At 42.3% G+C, this 17,261-nt stretch overlaps 1 protein-coding gene across 1 annotated transcript in view; it reads right to left on the minus strand.

The window, feature by feature from the left end:
* ADD3 (adducin 3) overlaps positions 1-13,384 on the minus strand; it is a 167,445-nt gene extending 154,061 nt beyond the window's left edge. The window contains exon 1 of the mRNA XM_080687115.1: positions 13,367-13,384. The gene's annotated coding sequence lies outside the window, so the exon portion shown is untranslated. The remainder of the gene's footprint in view (positions 1-13,366) is intronic.
* Positions 13,385-17,261: the final 3,877 nt, after the last annotated feature.

Raw genomic sequence — 17,261 nt, forward strand, 5'->3', positions numbered from 1 at the left:
CCTCTCTCGCTTCCGCTGAAGTGCTAAGCCATCAGTTGGACATCCCCTGAGGGCTCCCAGACTGCGAGAGGGTGCAGGCCAGGCTGAGGGACTCCCCCCCACCCCCGCAAGTGCACAAATCTCGTGCACCAGGCCTCTAGTAATAACAATATTGTTAATGATGATGATAATAATGCCCATCTCTATTGAATGCTTACTATGTATATATCAGACTCTCTATATACATTATTTTATAAGCACTGCCTTATTGCTATTTATGTATTACTAGAGGCCCAATGCACGAACTTCTTGCAAGAGTAGGCCTTCCTTCTCCCGGCTGCCGGCACCAGCTTCCCTCTGGCACCCAGGACCCGGGCTTCCCTCGCAGCCCCTCGCAGCCTTGGCTGGCCCTCATAGTCTTGGCTTCGTCTGGGCAGTCGACAGGAAGGATGTCCGGATGGTCGTTCTGCTGTTCGGTCTAATTAGCATATTAGCTCTTTATTAATAGGATCATTTTTAATCTTCCCAACAACTTCAGATAGGTACTATTATGGGGACACGAAATAGATACTATCACAATCTCCATTTTATATTGGGGAAATTGAGGCTTAGAAAAGCAAAGTAATTTTTTAAGATCACATAACCAGCTATGACTCATTGGTCTATCTTTTTAAGCAACAGACACACAGCCAGTGAGCTTTGGAAACAAGGGTTAAGATAAGGAAAGAATGAAAGAATGCCCTTTGAAGGGGATGATTGAAGAGGTCTATAATGGGACTCTGTGAAGGGCTCAGGTCTGGTTGAGCGGTTCAGGATTTTACCCAAATGGGGAGAGAGAGCACCCCACGGTGGTCCTCCTAGTTGGTTCCAAGCATCCATGAATCCAGGCCAGGCCCACACCCTTTGCTTGGAATCATCTCTTCACTATTTTCTTCCTAATTTTAAAGCCATGCTATTATACAATTTGAATATAACAGCCAAAGATAATTTTCTGCTTGAAACAATTATCAGATTTTATGTTGGATAGGCTGACTGAATAAAAGACTTCGTTCTTCAAGAGATCATTTTATTCTGTTAATTGTAAAAAGTCTTTGCAGAGACATCCTTGCAAATGGTGAAACTAAACCCTGCCCCTAAGAGAGAAAGGGGCTAAGCCTTTACAGACCTGGCAAGAAAATCATGCACCCTCCTCCCCCAATACTAAATTCATTTAGCGTCTCATCAGAGCATCCTAATGAAGTTTTTATGAAGTGTCTTTTATTTTGTACTTGGTTCCTCTTTAACAAATGAGCCATTGATTTTCAAAAATTTTAAATGTATCCAGAACTTTTTTTTTTGCTTTTTGTTTTGAACAGTCATCATTCAGAAGCCAAATCCAGTAACCCTGTCCTCTCTCCCTGCTGCTTTGTTGTAAGGATGGCTTTTCTCTCTGTGGATCACAGTGGTTCCTTTGACAAGAATGAACAACCCTCAACCAGCTAAACTGTTGCCCCACGTGAAAGGAGTGCCTAGCAAGTCTTTCTAAAATGTTGCCTTGCAATTATTTCTTAACACTTGTATGCTACATTCCGGGAAGGCCTGAACATAACAATAAAATAAGAAAGGAACTTTAGGGACAATCTCAGTTCCCTCTGTGATTTATGAGACATTCTAATCCAGAGCCCTTTGGAAGCTTCTCCATGTAGGTTGAAGTAGGGAAGCTGACTGGAGCCTCACCATAAAACTGTGGTTGGGTACAATAAACCCCTAAGGTCTAGTCAAAGAGGGATTCACTTGATGCCAAATTCTTTCCTATCATCCAAGAGTGGCCAACGAGACCAAGGGTGGGAGTGAGAATTCACCAGGGTTTTCAACAAAACATTCCAATAAATTAAAAAACAAACAACCTTTGTTAGAATGAAAAATGTTTGGTAATGCTGGCTGGTTACAGCGCCCTCATGTGTCTCAGCATGGTAGTATCATTTGGGGCTTTTCAAAGGGCATAAAATGCTCTTCCAATCACTCCACCACCATTTAATGGCATTCTCCTCCTGCCCATTTGTTTCTAGGACCACAAATGAAGCTCCGTCCTTGGTTGTTAGAATTTCCACTGTGATTATTTTTATCACAGGCTGAAGGCATAAACTATCCTATTTTCCAGTGTTCAATAAATGCTTGTTGAATTAGTTCTCCCTTATATCTCAATGCCTGCCAAAGAGTAAATGTAACTCAAATTTCCATCAGCTGGTGAGTCAATAAATAAGTTGTGACAACCCACACAATGGAATACTACTTATTAATAAATAGGGAAGAACAATTGATGTACGTAACAACAAAAGGCTGTATATTATAAGATTCCGTTCATGTGACATTAGGGAATATAGACACATATCAGATCAGTTGGTAGCCAAGGGCTAGGGGAAAGGGAGTGGGGTTGGCTGCAAAGGGGTACAAGGGAATGTTTTAGGGAATAAAAAACGTTCTATATCTTATTTGATGTTGGCTACCTGACATTAGTGAAAACTTACTGAACTGGCATTGGTGGTATGATGTTGAGGGTAGCTGCCCTCCAAAACTCATTGAACTGTTCACTAAAAAAAAAAAGTGAAATTTACTGCATGTGTATTATACCTCAATGAGCCTTACAAAAATTTTCCATACTTTGAAGAATCACTGGGATCTTCTTCCAAAATACAAATCCCCAGTCCTTCTAGGTTAGCCTCTTGGCCTCCTTTTCTTTGCCCATCTGAAAAAGACACCACGATGAACTCTTGTGAAAGTCTCCAAGTCCCAGCCCAATTCAAAGCCCTAATGGGGCCAGCCTACATTCCAAACAGAATGCTCCCTGACTCAGCCATTGTGCCTGTGTGTGCAGTGACACAGAGCCTCCCTGGCATTTAGATCTTGAAAAAGAAAACATCAAAGTTCCAGGCCAATGCTAGACTTGCTACCAGCAAGTGGGAACCCCTTGAAGGGAAATGAGATCTGGGCCCTGAAGGCAAATTCATTCTGTCAGTTTGTTGGCCTCCTTCCCTGACAGACAACAATCATTTGTTCCTGCCCAGAAGCTGTGCCTTGAGCAAATTATTCATTAGCCACAAGACTGAACATTCCACCCAGGCAGCACCAAACATCTGATTCTAGAAAATACTTCGGTTGGGTGGCTCCCAAAATGTTCTACGCACACTCACCCCCAACAGTGGTGACCCACAAATATTGATCCAGGCCAGTCATTCTTTCACTTTGCTGGGCTTGAGAGTCACCTTCACTTGTAAGAGAGTAAATCTTAAGTATTCTCACCACACCCCCACCCACAAAAGGTGATAGATGTGCTAATTAATTTGAATGTGGTAATCATCTCACAATGTATCCATATATATGTTGTCATCACGTTGTATACCTTTAAAAATTGCATTGTACAACCTAAATACATATAATTTGTATTTGTCAATCATAGCTCAATGAAGCTGGGGGGGAAATCACCTAAGGAGTATATTTTCTAAATGCCAGTTAGGTCTGGGAGTAGTCCTGGGGAACTGCATTTTTAATAAAACCTCAATATCATTCAGATGTAGGAAGTCTAAGGACACTTTAAGAAATGATGACCTAGGCCTCGAGAAACTCTTATGCATAGGCATTTGTTTTCACTTGAAAAAGTTGAGCGATTTACTCATTGGAAATGTTTGACCTAGCAAGTGGTGAATAGCACAAAGATTAAGAGTGGGGCTCTGGAGTGGGGTTCCTGGGATCAAAGACCACCTCTTCCTGTTATTGAGACCTTACACAGGTTACTTAATCTCTCCACAGCATGTGTGTAAGATAGGGTAAGATCAAATGAGCTAACACTCATAAAGCACTCAGAATAGTGCCAGTAAGATTAGATAAACATCAATTATCATTCTGTCCAGATCAATAAAGAATGAGGAGAATATTGCAAACCATGAACAAAGAGAGTTACTTCAAAGAGCTTTTCATTTAAAGCTTGGACATCTCCAAATACTTCAAATGATAGAGGGTAATGTAACCACTATATGCATGCCAAGTTTCCTACGTTCCTAATTTCTTTGCCATTTTAAAAATTAAAAATATGAGCTAAAAGAAATAAGCTAAACTTAGCAGTAGCCTTCTTTGATTAAGGGGCTTAAGACAACTCACATATATTAGTTTATCTTTACAAGTTATGCATAATCTTTGTTGAAACCAGATTTGCAAATCAGAGCTCTTGAAAAATACAAATTTTGACTCAGTAGAGAATGGGGCAGGGCCCAGGGAATCTGCATTTCTAAAACATTCTCTCTGTGATTTGACAGTACATTCCAGGTAGAGAACTACTGTTACAGGAAAAGGCTAGGATCATCCACCTTGTTTTATAGCTTAAGAAACAGAGACCAAACATGTTAAATACTTTGCCAAGGTCACTCAGCTAATCATTTGCAGAGGCAGGAGTTAGATTTGGGTCAGTAATTCGAAGGCCAAAATCCTCTCCATATTGTAGAAGCTACTTGTATAGGGTAAGATAAGCATGGTGAACTTTCATTGCCTCATTTACTTATGAACTAACTAGAGGCCCAGTGCACAAATTCGTGCACAGGTGGGGTCCAACTGGCCCGCCCCCGATTGGGGCCGATCAGGACTGGGCCAGCAGGAGAAGGTGTGTGTGTGGGAGGGGCCGTGGGAGGTTGGCCGGCTTGGGGGGGGGGCCCGCGGGAGGTAGTCCGGCCCTGCCCCCAATGGAGGGGGGAGCGATTGGGGCCAGGGCTGGCCCGGGGGAGAGGCCGCGGGAGGTTGGCCCCTGATTAGGCCAGTTGGCTGGTTGGCTGGCCGCAGTGTGCATCATAGCAACCAGTCGTTCCCGCTCATTCTGGTCCTTCTGGTCTCTTGGCTTTCATATATATACTAGTACAGATACTCTGATCTGAATTCATAGAAACTTCAAATTAGAACTGATGAACTGAATTCTGAATTCCTTTCAGATTCCACCTTTTACTCTCTTACCTACACATATCCCCATTTACTGATTATTCCCATTAAATCCCTGGAAGTGTAAAGAAGAGATAGTTCACATGGCACATGGATAAAATCTGGATGGGAAATATGATCATGAACTTGAAGATTTGTTCTTCTCCATTTGTAAAGCATAAGATACTCCAACGACCACAGTTTCATCATGAAAAAATCCAAGAGCAACTGGCACATAAAACCAGGAAAAAAGAATCGCAAAGGATCATGATCCTGAGAATACTATCCTGTAAGTCATCAACTAATAAATCACAGGGACATGAATTGGGAGAATATCCAAAAGGCCATTCTAGTGGCTGAAGGCAGTGGCATTTGATCTCTGGGTTGAGTTTTTTGTGGATTCCCTTTGCTTCTTGGGACATATGTGTGACCTACAAAGTCCCTTAGAAACCATTTTCTGTCATGTATTATCACAGAAGAAAATCTGTCAAATTAGTCTGCGGTGGGAAGGGGAGTGGCCACCAATCAAATGAAATCATTCTGCTGAACTTGAGCCAGGGAACCAAACTGGGGCAGCAGCATTTTGCCTACAAAAATGGTTGCCTGCAGACCTTCACACATCACCCACCCTTTGCTAATAAAACAGACCCTTTTATTTAGATACTTCTTGGCACCCACTGGCTGCTTTCTTTTCAGATTTTCTGTTGCCCATATTTCAATATCCCGCCTTTGCATTCTCCTCCTGCTCTTGTTAAAATACTGTTTCTTTCTTTCTTTTTAAGATCCCTTTTAATCAGATAGCTCCTGCTGGCATGAGCTGTCAGAGGTATTCATTTCAGTGGACTCTGGCCTTATGCTGCATTACCTTGGCAACAAGATTAAGAGGCAAAGGCCTGGCCTTAAACTTGTCAGAGTCTTCAACGATGTGAACAGAGCACATATTACTCTCTAGCATATCAAGTTGTCATGCCAACCGCTAACAATAAAAGCCATCTCTCTCTTCCAGGGTTTTAATTCAATAAGTTTTCAAATTGGTTTCTTCTGTAATTCAATTGCTCTGGAAATGTAATATATGACTGTGTATATATGTGTGTGTGTGTGTGTGTGTGTGTGTGTGTGTGTGTGTGTGCGTGCGCACGCGTGCTCATGTGTGCTTAGCCAGTCACTAATGACCTTCCATGAAATGACTGGAGATTGGAAATACAATTTAAGTCAAAAGTTCATCCAAAACCAAAGAAAAGTGCTGGATCTAACAAAAGGAGCCTGTAATTTTGGAAATCCTGCCTAAGAGGTAAGTAAACAAAATCTTCAGAGCTGACTTCTGCCCTCAGACATACATATAGGACTTCCATCAGCACAGCTGTTTAGCACATTCGATACCCAGAAGAGCTGCACCCCCATACATATTTAGAACTCCTTTAATTAGTTTTTTTTTTTAAATATATTTTATTGATATTTCACAGAGAGGAAGGGAGAGGGATAGAGAGCTAGAAACATCGATGAGAGAGAAACATCGATCAGCTGCCTCCTGCACACCTCCCACTGAGGATGTGCCCGCAACCAAGGTACATGCCCTTGACCGGAATCGAACCCAGGACCTTTCAGTCCGCAGGCCGACGCTCTATCCACTGAGCCAAACCGGTTTCGGCAATTAGTTTTGGGTTCACAACCAATTTCAGTTTCTTAAAGATACTCCCATTTTTATACTTACATTCCATTTACCTCTAAACCAGGAAGTTTTGTAGGAACCTGTCCCCTTAGAAAGTCTCTTCATCCTAAGGACTCTCAGACAAGGCACTGCATGAAATCTAGGGCCTAGAAGTAATTGGGGGTCAGGGTTTCTCAGACTTATTGATTTCAATACTTGCTTATCGTTGTGACAACTATACAGTTATTTATTTATTTTCTCCTTAATTGACTTGTTTAAATACATACATTTAGAAGGGCGACTTTATATCATGGATCTGATAGTCTGCCAGTGGGAACATGGTTATTCCTTAGCTTTTAATAACTAACACATAGAGGGTTGATGAAGTGCTAAGTAGGCACTGTTGAAAATACTTTTCGCCTACTGACTCATTTAATCCTCAACCGTTGAGGCAGGTAACACTTTCTACAGACCCAACTTCACAGAGGAAGAAAAAGAACCATAGAGGAGTTAGGAAGCAAGTCCACAACCCCACAGCTGGTACGTGTCAGGACTGAGGTTCTAAGCTAGCAGACTGGTTTCAGGCTCTCAACTCAATACACTGCTTCCTTGGATTCTGGTGGATTGATTGAGCCGCTTTGCAAAGTTTTACCTTCACAAATTTCTTGAAGGCAGGGACTATATCTACTACTTCTATCTCCTTCTTAATATCTAGTTGAATGCCTTTCACATACTAGTTACTAAGATGTGTGGTTGGCTTGTTAAAGAGGGATCTGGGAGAATCCTAGAATATCAAATTCAAGGCCACTTTGAAACTACACTTTTTGTTTAAATTGGAGCAATAGAGACTATCATCACTCCAATCCGCAAGTACATAAGGTCTTCTGGAGACCAAACTCACTGAGGACAGAAGCCATATTTCATGGTGTGATGGGCATCTGCTGGCCCCAGCAGAGAGACACCGTCCACGTTTTCCCATGGTGCTCTCTGCCCAGGGCACATGATTTTCACAGACTGTACCAACTGGGCTCCTTTGCCCTCTGGCTTCACGTTAGGCTAGGATGCACCGGCAGGAGAATGAGAGAAAAGTTGGGGTATTTATTCCTTAGTCCACTTTTTGCCAAAGTGCAGTTTGGTAATGTTTGCTTCCCTCAAACAAAGACCATTGGTTCTATTGAGCAGCTCTCTCCCACAGCTTCAGCTCCTGCTGGGATAGTGAGAGCTTTCTGCTAGTCCTAGTTTCAGGGTGCTTCACCATTCTTTATTAGTGTCCTGTGACTGACTGAAATTTTAGTAATAGTCCCTCCAATAAATGTTTCATTTGTCTTCTGACAGGTTCCTGGCTCTTGTGCTTCTCACATGAGAATCACCTACAGATCTTATTAAAATGCAGATTCTGATTCAGACACTCGGGTGGGTCATGAAATTCTGCATTTCTAATAAGCCCCCAAGGAGAAGGATGCTCCTGACGCCACACTTTCAGTAGCAAAAATCTAATAGATGGTCTATATCTGCCACTGGCTAGGTATTTTATGCTGAATAAAAGAATAATTAAATGAATGACTTGGCTGCAATGAATGCTGTATTGGTAAACATTGGTGAAGGTGGTCATGCCCTTGGCATACCTATCTTGTAATAACTTACCCCGGAGGTCCCAGTGTGGCTGCAGCAGACCCACCTGGTCACGCCATGAAGCTCACGGCTGGCTGGACATCCTCATCTCTGTCTTTCTCATTGCCAAAGCTACCCTGGTGATTCTCATCATTCTGTTTATTAAAAATAGCAACTACCACAATTGACCTCCAAGAAATTGAATTCACACACATGAATATTTTTTCCTCAGAGATAAAAGTAAAGCTGATTTATTTTCAACATCACAATTGATCCCCCCGAGGGACAATCTTTGATGAGTGAAAGATGGTAGAGGAATTCATGGTTTGCCAAACAGTAAGTCTTATTTGCTTAGATTCTTGTACAAACAGGTTCTGTGGGCAATCAAGCTCTGAGAGATAATTCAAAACAAGAGCCAGCTCAAAGCAAAACACGTCTAACTGTGCCTGTAAGCAGATCAAGCTGTCAGGAGACCTGGATTCTCTTTCACATTCAGCTTAGCAACACACACTCTTTGAAGACCTACTAAGTGCCAGACACTGTATCTCTTTACAGGCCATGATTATGTACACAGGAAAATCTTACTAATTTCAAATCTAAATATTGTGATAATTCAGATAGCTGCTAACCTGCATTTGACTATTTCCTTAACCATGCAAAAGGATTTACTTTGCCAATTTATATGTCAATTGGTCTGTAAAAAAAACCCAACAAACTTAAAAGAATAAATGGTTTTTGAGACCTCTCAAGTGTTTTTAGAAAGGTAAATTTAGGTTTTGATTATGAAGTCACTAATTGATTGATTAATAATGTTGATTGATTATCATATCGATTAAAAATCATTCTTCTAAATGCAATGTGATATCCTAGAATAAGAAACTGTAAAATCTGAATAAAGTGTTGAGTTTAATAGTAATAGCAATGTTAATAGTAATATGCTAATATTGGCTTCTCAGTTTTGGCAAATGTACCACAGTAATGTAAGATGTTAACATTTTAAAAATCTAGGTGAAGGGTAAATGGAATTCCCTGGACTATTTTTGAAACTTTTCCATACATGTAAAATTATTCCAAAATTTTAAAGTTTATTTTTAAAATGTGCACATCCATTAAGTCTGATTCTCTGAGAACTAGCAGCAGTGACAGAAACTAGTTCTTGAACACATACTCTGGTTGACTCAATGTCCAGTGCTCAACACATGTGCTCACAACAATGTTATCCTCATTTTATAGACAAAGAAACTCTGGCTCAGAGGAACTAAGCAACTTGCTCAAAGATACACAGCTGAAAATGGATGGAGACAGGGTATGACAAGGTCTCTCTAACCCTAAAGTCTGAGCTCTGAGCAATTCTACAGCTCCCCTCGGTTGCCTCTTTGAGTTTCTCTATGTAAAAGAGACTTATCACTTACTCACCCTGGTACTCATTTTTCATTTGAGTTGGTGAAACATATGAACTCAATTATTTGCACTGGACCTTTAAGTAAACCACAGTATCATTTTGAAAATAACTGAGTTGAACACAGGGTCAAGTCTACTACCTTTCTGTTTGTTAAATTGGACTCAAATTTTCCTGGAGAGGGGTGCAGGGAAGGAGCCTGGAATGTTTTCAGAACAAAGCAACTAGTCCTTTCCCCTGGCTCCTGTCTTCTTGCCCAAATAATCTGTTCAAAGACAGTAGACATGAGACCATTGGCAATTTGAACACTTGCTGGATATTTGATGATGTTAAGGAATTATTGTTACTTTTTTAGGGGATAATAGTATTGCAGTTTTGTTTTTTAAAAAAATTTTATCTTTTAGCGATACATGCTGAAATACTTAGAGATGAAATGATATAAAATACTTCGAGATACTAGTATTTGGTTCACATAGGATTGGGGGAGGTGCAGGAAATGTACAGGGAAATTGGCCATGAGTTGATAGTTGTTGAAAATGAAATGAAAAGGCTCTGAGACTGGACCACATAGTGCCCAAGTTCAACAAGGATGCATGACCTCACCACCAACCTCCTTCTCTCCCCTCCCGCCAGCTCAGGTTTCTGCTTGGCAATACCCTGCTGGGCTCTGCCTGAGACTTCATTGATCTTCCAGCTGCCAACGTCCAGCCCCTCCAGGACCTCTCTGCAAGCGTTTGTCTGTTGCCAACTCTCTATACCCGTGTCCCATGAACTGATAATTTCCAAGGCTCCAGGTGCTTTCTATTCATTATTTATTTAAACTTTACAACTGTAGGAGGGAGGTTTTATTTCCCACTCCACCCTCAGTTTTGCTGAATGAGGAAACTGGCTCAGGGAAAATAGAAACTTATCTAAGTTCTTAGAGCTAGAAAACAACAGAAGTAAGATGCAAGCCCAGAAGTATTTGATTCTGAAATGTGTGTTATTGTTATTTAATTAATAGTTTAATAAATCATTATTGTCTATTTTATTATAAGATATTAATTATAATACTGTAATTATTAAATGATTATTATTTATTGGTATTATAAATAATACCAGTGGTTTTAGATTTCATGGGCTAGAAAAAATTTTTAAACAATTTTTAGAGCTCTAATATGAGGCTGCTAAATGTGTGTGTGTGTGTGTGTGTGTGTGTGTGTTGTCATTAGGACACTTAAAAAAATGCCCAACGACAATATATCATCACTATCATTGAATTATTTTATAAAAAAGGTTCCCAAATGAACTGATATGGAAATATCTGTGTAATGTGCTGTTAAGTGAAAAAAGCAAGAGGCAGGATGCTACCTGCTGTATTAAGAATAAGTTTCTATGAACATATCTGCTTGCATATGCACAGAGCATTTCTTGAAGAATAGGCAAATAGTAACGGTGGCTGCTTCTGGGTTTGGGAACCAGAAGTCTGGGATAGGAGGGAGATGTTCCACACAGTCAGTGTAGTTTTGTACGTTTTGAATTCTGTGCAAGGGGCATCATGTACCAACTGTTTTTTAAAAAAAATAAGTAGAAAATACATCTCTAAAAGCGAAGATATTGCTAAGGACTGAATATTTGTGTCCCCCCCGCCATTCATATGTTGAAATCCTAACTCCCAAAGGTGATGGTATTAGGAGGTGGGGGCTTAAGTCGTGAGGGTGGAACCCTTAGGAATAAGATTAATGGTTCATAAAAGAGGCTCCTTCAAAATTCCTAGCTCCTCCCACCATGTGAGGACACTTCGAGAATGTGTGGGCTATGAACCAAGAAGGGGACCCTCACCAGAAGCACACCATGTTGGAATGTTGATCTTGGACTTCTTAGCCTCCAGAATTAGAATCAATACATTTCTGTTGTTTAGAAGCTAGCCAGTCTGTGGTATTCTGTTACAGCAGCTCAAACAGACTAAGACAGATGTTTTAACATCTCCAGAAAGATATGGCTAACATAATCACAAAATAATTTATATAGCCTTAGCCGGTTTGGCTCAGTGGCTAGAGTGTCAGCCTGAGGACTGAAAGGTCCCGGGTTCAGTTCTGGTCAGGGGCACGTACCTCAGTTACAGGCTCCTTCCTGGCCCGGGCCCTGGTCGCAACTAGTGCAGGAGGCAACCAATTGATGTGTTTCTTTCACATCGATATTTCTCTCTGTCTTTCCCTCTCTCTTCTAGTCTCCTAAAAATCAGTGGAGAAATATCCTCTGGTGAAGATTAATAATAATAATAACTTACATAAATGTAACTTTACCCTTATTTTTCTCTTTCTGACACGCCTTGGTGAAAACTTGGTAAGGGTCTGACAGTAGCCTTCGGACAGACCAGACCCCACATTGCTCCAGGTTTACCTTCCAGTCCTCACTGACCACTCCCTGGGAATGTATGCAACTGATGCCCTAAAGTCTTCCTGGACCCACAAGCAGGGGCATCTCTTTGGGTGGTCCCTTCTAAGTGCCAAAATGCAAAACCACTTTCCCAGCATCAGAGCATAAATAGGGAAGCTGGGCCTGGCTGGAGTCAATGGCCTAAGATTAGGAACCTGGATTTGAGCAGTTCTCATCCTGATACAAGTTCTTGAACTTGACTGCACTTCAGAATCGCCTTCTTATTTTGTCAGAATAGCACCTTTCAGAGAGTGTCTCAACGTAGGGCTGGAAATGTGCATTTTAAACCAGCTTCTGGGGCTTCTGATGAGCGAGGAAATCACTATTTGGGAAAATGAAGAGTCCAAACTGTGTATCCTTATGAACTGAGGACAATGACAGAATTTTAATACTAATTAAACAAATTAGTATTTTTTTTCTAAAAAAAAAGAGGAGGCCCTCCTCTGGGTGACAGTCAAACAAAGCAGTTCCCCTCCCCCGCTCCGCCAGAGGTCAAACAGGATGTGTCTCAGATGGAGTCTGCTGATGCAAACAGGATCTGGAGAGAAATAACAATTTTTCCTTTTCACTCTGAACCTCCATCTGACCAGCTCCGGAAACAGTCCTGATTAGAGCATAATTGATTTGGACTCAGCGAGCAGAGCAGCCAGGCCTGCACATGGCCCTCCCGAGTTGTGCGGGCTGTGCAGTATCATCTGAGTCTTCACCGCATGAAAAACAATCTGACATGACATGGGCTGGTTTTCTAACAACTTTGCAAACCAAGTACGATGGCAGGGTCAGTGACTGTGCCAACCAGACTTTAGAGAACCAGCGGGGCATTTCCAGCAACAGCAAAGAAACCTGAGGCGTTTTAGCTGCATAAATACTAACTCTGGTCATACAGGATTTGGGGTCTTTTGCTGGGCAGGAAACGATCATGTATTACTTTCAAAGCGGAATCAGTTATTCCAGTTTAAACAAGGATTCTCAACAGTTTGCTTTTTTGTTTTTTTTCCATTGCACACATCACAGAGTGACTGTAATTCAAATTTATCAGAGATTGAAAGGACAAACCAAATAAACAAAAAATCCCATAGTACCAGAAGGCTAGGAGGAAATGAGTTGAGTCAGAGGAGAATTCCAGCGGGGACTTTTTGGATAGTGTTAGACTCCTTACTTTCAAGTAGTTTTTTCCTCTTTTTGCCCCAGTCTGTGTCAAGATCCCAGTGAACTGCAAACGGGCCACTAGCCAACCAAGTAATAGCTGCCTGACTAGAGCATCTCTTAGATCCACACCATGAATTCTACTCCTTGAACTTACTATTTCCCGAGATCAGGTCCACCCACCCAACCCAGTTAGTTATCCAGGAAAGTAAGAATACCAACAGTACTCTGCACGTGTTATCTGCGAGTTTACAGGAAAGCGCCAGCATTCTGCCATGAAATATTCAGATATAGAAGATTCTTATGCCATAGCTCCAAATGGCTCAGTTTTGCCGGTGTGCCATGTCGTTTTGTTTCTATGTAGATCTGAATCCAATGTCTTTTGTGCTAAAAACAAAACAAAAACAAACTATTAGAGCCCAGTTTGGATTTTTTTATGACACAAAATAAACTTTTTGGATCATAGAATAAAAGTAAAGAGAATCCAGTCTCTCTTCCTGGATTATTTTGAAGCACAAACACATCAGATCATTTCATCGAATAATGTTCAATAGGTAGCTCGAAAAATAAAGATTATTTTAAAAACACAAACACAATACAATTGTCACCTTTTTAAAATTAACATTACCTCTTTAATATCAACCAGTATCTAGTCATATGATTTTTAAGCAGACATCTTACAGAAAGTCATACTGGTGAAGCTAGCACAGTTCTGCATTGCTACAGGAGCCGTGTGATCTGCCCCCTACCCAACGCCCCAAGGCAGGGATGCTTAAGAATTGGATGCACAAAAGTTCTTTCAGGGACTTGAGTGAACTCGAGTGTCAAAACGTCCCCGCCTGTGGAGACTGGGCTGGATCCTCCAGCATTGTTGACTTTGGTCTGGATGTTTATCCATTCATTTTTCAGACCTCTAGTCGCTTGTTTATCTTGGCCATCCCTTTCCAGCCCGAGACTTCCCACACCCTGCCATCTGGCACCCACAATGGTTTCATTCCCACAGCCCCAGCGCTGAGCAGAAACCTCAGGGGAAGCCCAGATCCTGCAAAAGGTCCCAAGTGCTGGATCCATGCTTCTGTACCCCAGTCTTCCTGCAGGAAAATAAAGGGGGCAAAAGGAATTTTTGGAGAGTATTCTCCAGGTTCATTATCAACAGAGTATAACCCTCTTACTGTCAATTGATAGATTCAGTTAATAAATAGCTCAGTGCCTTGGTGAAGATTATTCCCTGGTGAGAAGCTTAGAAAGTTTTAGGTCTTTCTTAGGAAGTTTTAGAACGATACCTGGTGGCTTCTTTTATTAAAAAAATAAAAAAATAAATCCATCATATCACTAAATATTCAACTTGTATCCTTAGACCTACAAACTAAGACAGTAAAATTTTTAGCTGCAAGGACTTAACATTTATTTAGATTAACAGAACATTTTCAATGGTAAAGACGTTTTCAATGAATGCAAACTGAAGCAGCTACGCTGTTAATTTCTGGCAAATACGTTTACTCACCATTTGACTCACAAATTGCCTCCCACTTTCCTTCTGTCCTGCTGCCCTGACTTGTCAGATTTCCCAGTCCTTGAAGGCTCTGTTGACCACCCAAGCCAAAGAGTGTCTCTCTCTCTCAATTCCAACGAGCGCAACACCATCTCTATCACCATGACACCTCTCACAGTTCCTGAGAACCTACTATGTGCTGGGCTTCATGTATTATTCCATTTATCTTTAGTGTATTATCTGAATTAAACAGCTCCAGGAGGACAGCCATCGTTTTATAAGTGAGGAAAATAAAAGATTCGGTAAACACCCCTGGTTAGGGGGACAGTAAAGGACAGAACTGGACTATGTGCCTTAGAGGAGGATCCCTCAATCTTTAAACCACATTGCCTTAAAAAAAAAAAAATCAAATTCCACCTTGTCAACAACATTTATGTATATGTCCTCCCCTTGACCCAGTCTATGGATTTAGCACAGTATCTGGCAAACATAGGGGCTCAATACGTGATGGAAGCTAGCTGTTGTTATTGTTGTTGCTGTTATCAGTAATTATTAACTGCGTGGCCCAGAACAGTCTCACTTCTATGCTGGGGGCCGTTGTAGAAGCAGAAGTATGAGAGTCTGGCCTTATTGTCGCCAGATGTAGTATATAGAAGTATGGGATGCAATACTTGGGATGTATGTAAACGAAGACGGTATTTGTTGCTTCTCTGAAATTCAAATTTAACTGGGCATCCTGTATGTTATCCGGCAGCCCTTGCCATGGGGCCGACCAGGGACGGCGCTGCGGAGCAAGAGGAGCCTTCCCCGCTGAGCCATCTGGTGCTGATTAGCAGCGTTGCTGGCCTTCTGAGAAGGGAGGGCACAGTGGGTGCTGGGCAACCGGAGAGGGCTTCACGGAGCAGGTGGGGCTGCGGAATCAGGCAGACTGGAGATTTTACAGGCTTGAGGCCTTCGAAAGGATTAATGGAAGCAGCAATCGGCCAAGCGGCTTCTAACTTGAGCTTGTTATGGAAATAAATTCACAGAACTGAGCTGGAAGAAAGAGAAGATAACGCTGTAAGTGGTTTTTGAAAGTGGACGAGACAGTAAATTGTCCATGACATTACCCAGGTCGGTCCAAACAGCACAGTGCCTGCAAGGCCAGGGGGTCCACGTCCCTGGTCTCTTGTTGGGAGTGGAAAAAGTACAGCTCTAACTTTTGAGGTCCACCAGGCTCAGGCGTCCTCAAACTATGGCCTGCAGGCCACATGCGGCCCGCCGAGGACATTTATCCGGCCCGCCGGGTGCCGCTGCCTGTCCTGCTTAGCAGCCAACTCGTCCTGGGCCCGCAGTGCGCATAGGAATTTGTTCATAGTTTTTTTTTTTAAACTATAGTCCGGCCCTCCAACGGTCTGAGGGACAGTGAACTGGCCCCCTGTTTAAAAAGTTTGAGGACCCCTGCCAGTGAAAAGCAGCCGAGATGTGCTGAGGAGTGGGGTAAGTCTGAGCTTTGTTGGGGAGAAGAAAAAGGAGCATAATGGGGCTGTCTTGGAGAGATGGTCCCTCGGAAGCAAAGGTGTGGCCCTCATCCCCTCAGGTGGAGATGTGAAGCCCTAGGGAACTGGACGATGCATTGCACAGGGGCAGAGAGCATTTATTCAGAGCCTTTATGTGTCGGGCACTGTAAATACATGGTATGATTTTATTCTCCTAAGAATCCTACTTTATATTGTAATCCTCTCTTCACAGAGGAGGCAACGGAGGTTCAGACAGCCAGGGTTACTCACTGCACATCACCCAGCTAGCAAGTGGCAAAGCCAGGATTCAAATTTAGATCTGCCAGATTTCAAATCCTGTTCCCTCTCTCTTCCTCCGCCCCGATATGAGTCAGTTCTGTGCCAGTTATTTTTAAGGAAACACTCCTGTTGTCCTCTGCTTACAGGACAATGACTATGCTCCCACCTCCGGTGACAGATTTCTTCTCGCTCAGATTGGTAATGAGGGTCCTCCTGGTTACTCAGGTCTTCCTTCATACAGCTGGGAGGGAGGCGGGGAGGCATGTCAGTGAACCTCCATTCCCATCCTTGTGCCTTTGGGAGTCAAATTCTCCCCTGGTGCTCTGGTCCATAGCCCTCAGGCATCTTTTACGGCAGTCCTAGGTGGGGTCTCAGCACCACTGAAGTCCCAGAAGGCCTCAATCTTCTTTAGGGACTCCGGAGGCCTCAGCTCCCACAGGCCTTCCTTCTGTGGTGTCTCCACCAAAGACAGGAGAGGAATAAAAATGCATCGAATGAAAAGAACTTTCCAGGTGCAAGGAACAAAATCCAGGCAGATTGTAGGCCCGGGCAGGCGAGGCACTAGCTTTTGCAGATGTCCAGGAAGAGCCCACGTTTGACGCTAACTAGTAGAGGGAAAGACACTTCCAACCGTAAAGAGCCAAATGTTGACGTTGGAGGGCTATGAAAACAAACTATCTAATTTATTGGAACATGTTTTTCTAGCAGCTTTGGGCCAAAGCTGCGATTGCCTCCTGCAGGGATGTGTGACCTCATCTTTTCTCCCCCACCCTCTCCAACTGTAACTATAGGGTTTTCCCACTTATAACATAACATATGGTTTGCAGCAGGAAGTGCGAAATCCCAGGAATG

The sequence above is a fragment of the Plecotus auritus genome (genome assembly GCF_963455305.1).
Source record: "Plecotus auritus genome assembly, chromosome: 9".
Lineage (NCBI taxonomy): Eukaryota > Metazoa > Chordata > Mammalia > Chiroptera > Vespertilionidae > Plecotus > Plecotus auritus.